This window comes from Tachypleus tridentatus, chromosome 11 (assembly GCF_004210375.1).
Source record: "Tachypleus tridentatus isolate NWPU-2018 chromosome 11, ASM421037v1, whole genome shotgun sequence".
Taxonomy (NCBI): domain Eukaryota; kingdom Metazoa; phylum Arthropoda; class Merostomata; order Xiphosura; family Limulidae; genus Tachypleus; species Tachypleus tridentatus.
In genome coordinates, this window is record NC_134835.1 from 28,513,785 (window position 1) to 28,521,001 (window position 7,217).

Genomic DNA, 7,217 nt, shown 5'->3' on the forward strand with positions numbered 1-7,217 from the left:
TATTAAAAATCTATAAACTCACTTCCTACTTTAATAAAGTTGATATATTAAACATCTATAAACTCACTCCCTACTTTAATAAAGTTGATATATTAAACATCTATAAACTCACTTCCTACTTTAATAAAGTTGATATATTAAACATCTATAAACTCACTCCCTACTTTAATAAAGTTGATATATTAAACATCTATAGACTCACTCCCTACTTTAATAAAGTTGATATATTAAACATCTATAGACTCACTCCCTACTTTAATAAATTTGATATATTAAACATCTATAGACTCACTTACTACTTTAATAATGTTGATATATTAATAATGTAGATATATTAAACATCTATAGACTCTCTTCCTACTTTAACAATGTAACTATATCAAATATCTATAAACTCATTTGCTACTTTAATAATGTTGATATATTAAATATCTATAGACTCACTCCCTATTCTAATTATGTGAGTATATTACAATACTCACTACATTTAATAACATAAGAATGTTAATCATTACATAACGCACTATATATCTTAATGATTCGAGTCTATTGGTCACCATTCATTACAACCCCTTCAGTAGTAACGTTGGTATGTTAACTCACTTCATATTCTAATAATGTGCATATATTAACTAATGTTTCAGTTACTCCTAATCATAATAATGTAGGTAAGAAATTATCAAAATTACCATATAACACACTCCATATGTCATTAAATATATTAATAATCATTTATTTAATCCTTTTCCTAAATAATGCAGATGTATTTATTATTTATTCTATTCTATTCTAAAAATGTAGTTACATTATTGTATATTCCTCTGTATTCTAATAACGTAGGTATATTAAATATTGTTTAAAAGGTTTTACAAGTGTCAGTAATGCAGCTATGCCAATCACCATTTAACATGCTTTATGTGTTAATAATTTAAAAATATGGAGTATAACTTTGCTCTATACATACTCAATAATGCAAGTACTATACCCATCATGTAATATTATTTATTGAGCGATAATGTTGGGATTACGGACGAATAAACATCTTTTTCTAACAAAAAAAAAATAGTAGTAACCTAACTGTTACTAAACACACTGTATTCATTTCTACAAAGTTCTGAGTTAAAAATTGTGCTTAAAGTCCTTCTAACGTAACTGAGTTTTTGTTTTCCTCCATACACGTATCGCATACATTACCTTCACACGTGCTTTGTTGTGAGCCGTTTTATACGCAACCTCCATGGATAGCCTTAGAGATACAATTATCAATACATTGGAAAAACTTCTCCATACAAATGCAACACTCAATGGTGAAGATAAATGAATGCTTATCAGTCGTATAGCACTCCCTGACACTTACAACACCTTGTAACTGCACATCTATTAAAGTATCCAAATATAAGGTGTGATTTCCAAAGAGCCAATACACCATTTCTGTAAATAGATATTAAAAAATATATCTATTAGTTTCTACTTCAAAATATTTTGTGAAGTTTCAAAACTAAGCTTGACCTAGTGAGGAAAGCTTGAGTTTTGTACTGTGGCCAAAAAGAATTTTCCTGAGTCATCATTCTTGTGATTGGTGAATTTTTGAAATGCAACTTCTCGGACACTTCCGATATGTTGCAAGAAAAAAAAAAACTTTTCATTTACTCTTTTCTTACGAATATTTCTTGAGTAAAATAACAACATAATGCAACTCCGAAGAGACATGAGAACTAGCTTTCTGTTCAATCCTTCACGAAACTGAAGATTTAGAAGTTTCAACCATTTGTCATTTGTAATTATGTAGACGAACTGATATGCAGTAACCTTCCGTTTCTTCAACAATGAGGATATTGAGATTTCTCGTAAAATTCTAGTTTCAAGTAATCAGTTAACATTTCTTCATACGTTCATCTGTGTTTACTTTTCTTGTGATTTGTTATTTCGAGAAATGAACTACTTTATATCGCAGATTGTTATATCCTACAAAATTATGTACACATGCACAGGGATAGAAAGGGAAATAGACCTGAATATGTTTGTTTGAAATATTTTAAAACCTCAGTAGAAGCTGTACTAAAAATTTTGGGATGTGTGTTTGTTAATAATTAACCTGGGTATAATATATGTATATATATATATATATACTCACGGAATTACTTTAAGAACGTACGAATATTAATTTCCAATTAACTCACCAATGCGTAATCAATGCAGTTAAGACAGATCATTGACGTTACGGTGTGAAACGGAGAAGAGGGGAAAACATACGTTTCCGAATTTTCTATGGAAATGTTTACTTTAATCTACTGTGAAGTCATTCTAACTTAAATAATTTTATTTTCGCCAAATCTCCTGAAATTAACTGCTTGAATAATTTCAGGTAAGCATTAGTGACATGCGTATATTTTGTAATGCTCGGAAGAAACATGCTAACTATGAAAGTTATTAAAGCATTTCAAATGTTTTAATGGATCATGTATAGTTTGCTTCTCAGGTAACGAGCTCCTAACGTTGGAGTTTTTCTCACAGTGTAGTTATGACGTAAATTAATCGTAACGTTTATTTAATTTCTCGACTTACACTTAAAGAAAAAAAAAGTTTACAGACTATGTTGTTAAAATCACGTATCTGATATTTATATACCATGTTATTTGTTAAAATCGTGTATCTCCAAATAAATTTATAAACTGTGCTGTTTGTTAAAAATGTGTATTTGTAAAGATATTTACAGATTATGTTATTTGTTAAAATCGTGTATCTCTAAATAAATTTATAAACTATGCTGTTTGTTAAAACCGTGTATTTGTAAAGATATTTACAGATTATGTTATTTGTTAAAATCATGTACTTGTAAAAAAAATAAATGTCTCGTGTATATATTATGTATACGTCTTAACGGTATGAAGTCTGCAGCTTGTTAAATTACTACTTACATTTTATATAATAAAATCAGTATCAGTAGGAAACTATCCCATTGGCTCACCCACTCAGGATTTTATTGCTGGTTCGACAGTCGCGGATTCGATACCCATCAGAAGTGTTGTTAGTTGACTCAACCATTCGTCATTCCGGGACCGGTACGTTTGTCTGTAGAATCTACTCTGGACTAGAATGGTTATTTTGGTAGTTAGTCCACTAACATCATGTCTGGAGCTGTAAAGAGTTACGCACTTTATACTCCTAGAATTTGGGTTTCGATACCCGTGACGGGCAACGTTCAGATATCCCTTTGGATAGCTTTGGGCTTAATTCAAACAACAACAACACAGTCTGATCTTGTAAGGGTTAATTTCAGGGACTGTCATCATTCCATATTAATGGATTTGTATCTAATCAACTTCGAAACCACTTGTCTATCGAGTTTACTAATTTACTAAAAGAACTACCTTTAAAAGCATATTTTTGGCTATACTTGTTTCCTCTGGAAGCTTTGATGAAAATGTAGTTTCAGAATTAAAATAAACAACCAAGTGAATATTTTAAAACATTAATGTGCTCCAAACGTACGTAAAAAACGTACATAATAGCTTCAACCAAAATGTACTCGAACATCCTTATGTGTAAATAAAGTAACTTCTTCATTACAGCCTAATTTCAGAGACACTATTCTGTTTATTAGCAAGTTACTGGGGAGACACAATTCTAGTGATTAACACCGTAGCACAGAAGCACTATTCTGTTTATTAACACCTTACTGCAGGGGCACTATTCTATTCATTAAGAGCTCACTACAAAGGCACTATTAGTTTATTAACACCTTATTACAAAACTACTATTCTATTCATCAAGAGCTCACCACAGAGTCACTATTCTGTTTAACACCTTATTACAGAGCTACTATTCTGTTTATTAAGAGCTTACTACAGAATCACTATTCTGTTTATTAACACCTTATTACAGAGCTACTATTCTGTTTATTAAAAGCTCACTATTCTGTTTATTAACACCTTATTACAGAGCTACTATTCTATTCATTAAGAGCTCACTACAGAGTCACTATCCTGTTTATTAACAAATTATTACAGAGCTACTATTCTGTTCATTAAGAGCTCACCACAGAGTCACTATTCTGTTTATTAACAAATTATTACAGAGCTACTATTCTGTTCATTAAGAGCTCACTACAGAGTCACTATCCTGTTTATTAACAAATTATTACAGAGCTACTATTCTGTTCATTAAGAGCTCACTACAGAGTCACTATCCTGTTTATTAACAAATTATTACAGAGCTACTATTCTGTTCATTAAGAGCTCACTACAGAGTCACTATCCTGTTTATTAACAAATTATTACAGAGCTACTATTCTGTTCATTAAGAGCTCACTACAGAGTCACTATCCTGTTTATTAACAAATTATTACAGAGCTACTATTCTGTTCATTAAGAGCTCACTACAGAGTCACTATTCTGTTTATTAACACCTTATTACAGAGCTACTATTCTGTTCATTAAGAGCTCACTACAGAGTCACTATCCTGTTTATTAACAAATTATTACAGAGCTACTATTCTGTTCATTAAGAGCTCACTACAGAGTCACTATCCTGTTTATTAACAAATTATTACAGAGCTACTATTCTGTTCATTAAGAGCTCACTACAGAGTCACTATCCTGTTTATTAACACCTTATTACAGAGCTACTATTCTGTTCATTAAGAGCTTACTACAGAGTCACTATTCTGTTTATTAACATCTTATTACAGAGCTACTATTCTGTTCATTAAGAGCTTACTACAGAGTCACTATTCTGTTTATTAACACCTTATTACAGAGCTACTATTCTATTCATTAAGAGCTCACTACAGAGTCACTATTCTGTTTAACACCTTATTATAGAGCTACTATTCTGTTCATTAAGAGCTCGCTACACAGTCACTATTCTGTTTAACACCTTATTATAGAGCTACTATTCTATTCATTAAGAGCTCACTACAGAGTCACTATCCTGTTTATTAACAAATTATTACACAGCTACTATTCTGTTCATTAAGAGCTCACCACAGAGTCACTATTCTGTTTATTAACAAATTGTTACAGAGCTACTATTCTATTCACTAAGAGCTCACCACAGAGTCACTATCCTGTTTATTAACAAATTATTACACAGCTACTATTCTGCTCATTAAGAGCTCACTACAGAGTCACTATTCTGTTTATTATCTTTTGCATCAACACATTGTCTAACTGTTCTCATTTGGTTTCAACAAAACTATCTTCGCCCTGTTCACCACCGAACTCAAACCCAGGAATTTAGCACTGTAAGACTGTGAAGGAACCGGTAACCTACTTGGAGACGTCTGGTTGGTCACTATACAACATGGAACCTTGACGTCACTGTATATACTTTAAACAGATGATTAAATTAACATGTCAATGTATTTATGCCAAGTCTGGTTTATACGCGTTTCTAACGATTTTTCACTTGTACTGATAAAATCACTACGATTCTAATACAATTTGAAAGTCGTGTTCAGCCAGTAACATTCGTTTCTTTAACGATATCAGTTTTAAGCTGCGTCCAGTTGGTTGTTGTTGTTTTTTTGTTCGCTTTACTCTTCAAATAGCTGGGTCACAAATGAACGATATACAGGGTGTTGAAGTTCATTGTTGAACTTACTGTGTTAGAACGCATTTTTGTTAAGCACAGTTGAAGCGCTCGATTCATGCCTGGTTTTTAGAAACTGCACGCGGCAGCTCTAGTGTGTTGTACTGCTTGCTCTCTGCAGACAGCCCCTTAATCTCGTAAATGAGGTAGTTGTTAGTAATTCACAACTGACGGTAGAGACCAGTTATTAAACAGTATATACCAATGTCGTTCGACCTCGTTACTGTCGGTCAGCTTCTCTAAAAGCTTCTGCTCACTAAATTGCGCTAAGCTTTAACTTCGGTAGGAAAATTAATAGGGTTAACTTCAAATTAAATATTAAGTGGTTATATAGGTGAATAAATAACTTATGGTTATGTGGCTAATAACAACAGGAGTACGAGAACAACCCTGTGTCTTCAGTGGTTGATTTTGTGTTCGATTTGTTTATGTTACAGTTTATTAACTCATCTCATAAAACACAAAAATATATGAAGTGTAAAAGTATAGTGTTAAATGGAAGTTTAAACTCAAGCAAATAAGTTGTTTAGTTTTCACACAGTGTTACTTATTTTTGCAGAGAAAAGGATTTCTAATGCGAAATTTTGTATCAAAGACCTTTCTCCCCGTTTCTCTTTGCTCTTGGTTTGTGAATCTTCAGACCCGTTTCTTCCACGGATTTCTCCTGCTGTCGTCCACCGCTGGTACAGCGATAAGTCTATGGATTTACAACGCTAAAATCAGGGGTTCATTTCCCCCCGGTGGACTCAGCAGATAGCCCAATGTGGCTTTGTTATAAGAAAACACACACTTCTACTGCGATCAAATTATTATTAGCTATTTTCTAAGAGTTCCTTGTGAGAGTTTTACGAGTTAGGCAAGTGTTTTAGTTTAGATATTTTTGCTTATCTGTTTGCTTTTGGGCACAAAAGTTTACAGCGGGTTACCGCTACCGTTTGGAACGCAGGAGTCGAAACTTGAATTTTAGTGTTATAGACCTTCAAATTTACCCCCTGAGCCGCTAGGAGCAGGAGGGGTCTTTAAACGAAGAAAACATAATATCTTATCACCACAGTTATGATTTGTTAAAGGTTATTTTTAGATTTTATGTACATATACATATTTCTCTTCGGTGAAATCTTAGAACAAACCATTAAACATTTTTTAAACACTGTAACTATTTCATGGGCATGTTCTGTACGCAGCTGCATAGTTCGTTTGTTTGTTTTGAATTTCGCGCAAAGCTACACGAGGGCTGTCTGCGCTATCCGTCCGTAATTTAGTAGTGTAAGACTAGAGGAAAGGCAGCTAGTCATCACCACCCACCGCTAACTCTTGGGCTACTCATTTACCAACGAATAGTGAGATTGATCGTAACATTATAACACCCCCAGGCCGAAAGGGCGAACATGTTTGAATTACGACTCGAGCGCCTTAACTACCTGGCCATGCCATGCCTTGCGTAGTTCGTATTACAGAGTGAAACGTAAAAAACAAAATATATTATTCTACTTACAATAGGAAAAGTGGAAAAAAATTGCGTTGTTTATATTCAATAAAAGGGCGTGCATATACTGTACTTTTTCTACAGGGGTGTTACATTATATTTTAACAAAATAAAAACATTAAAAATAGTGCTAGCAGTA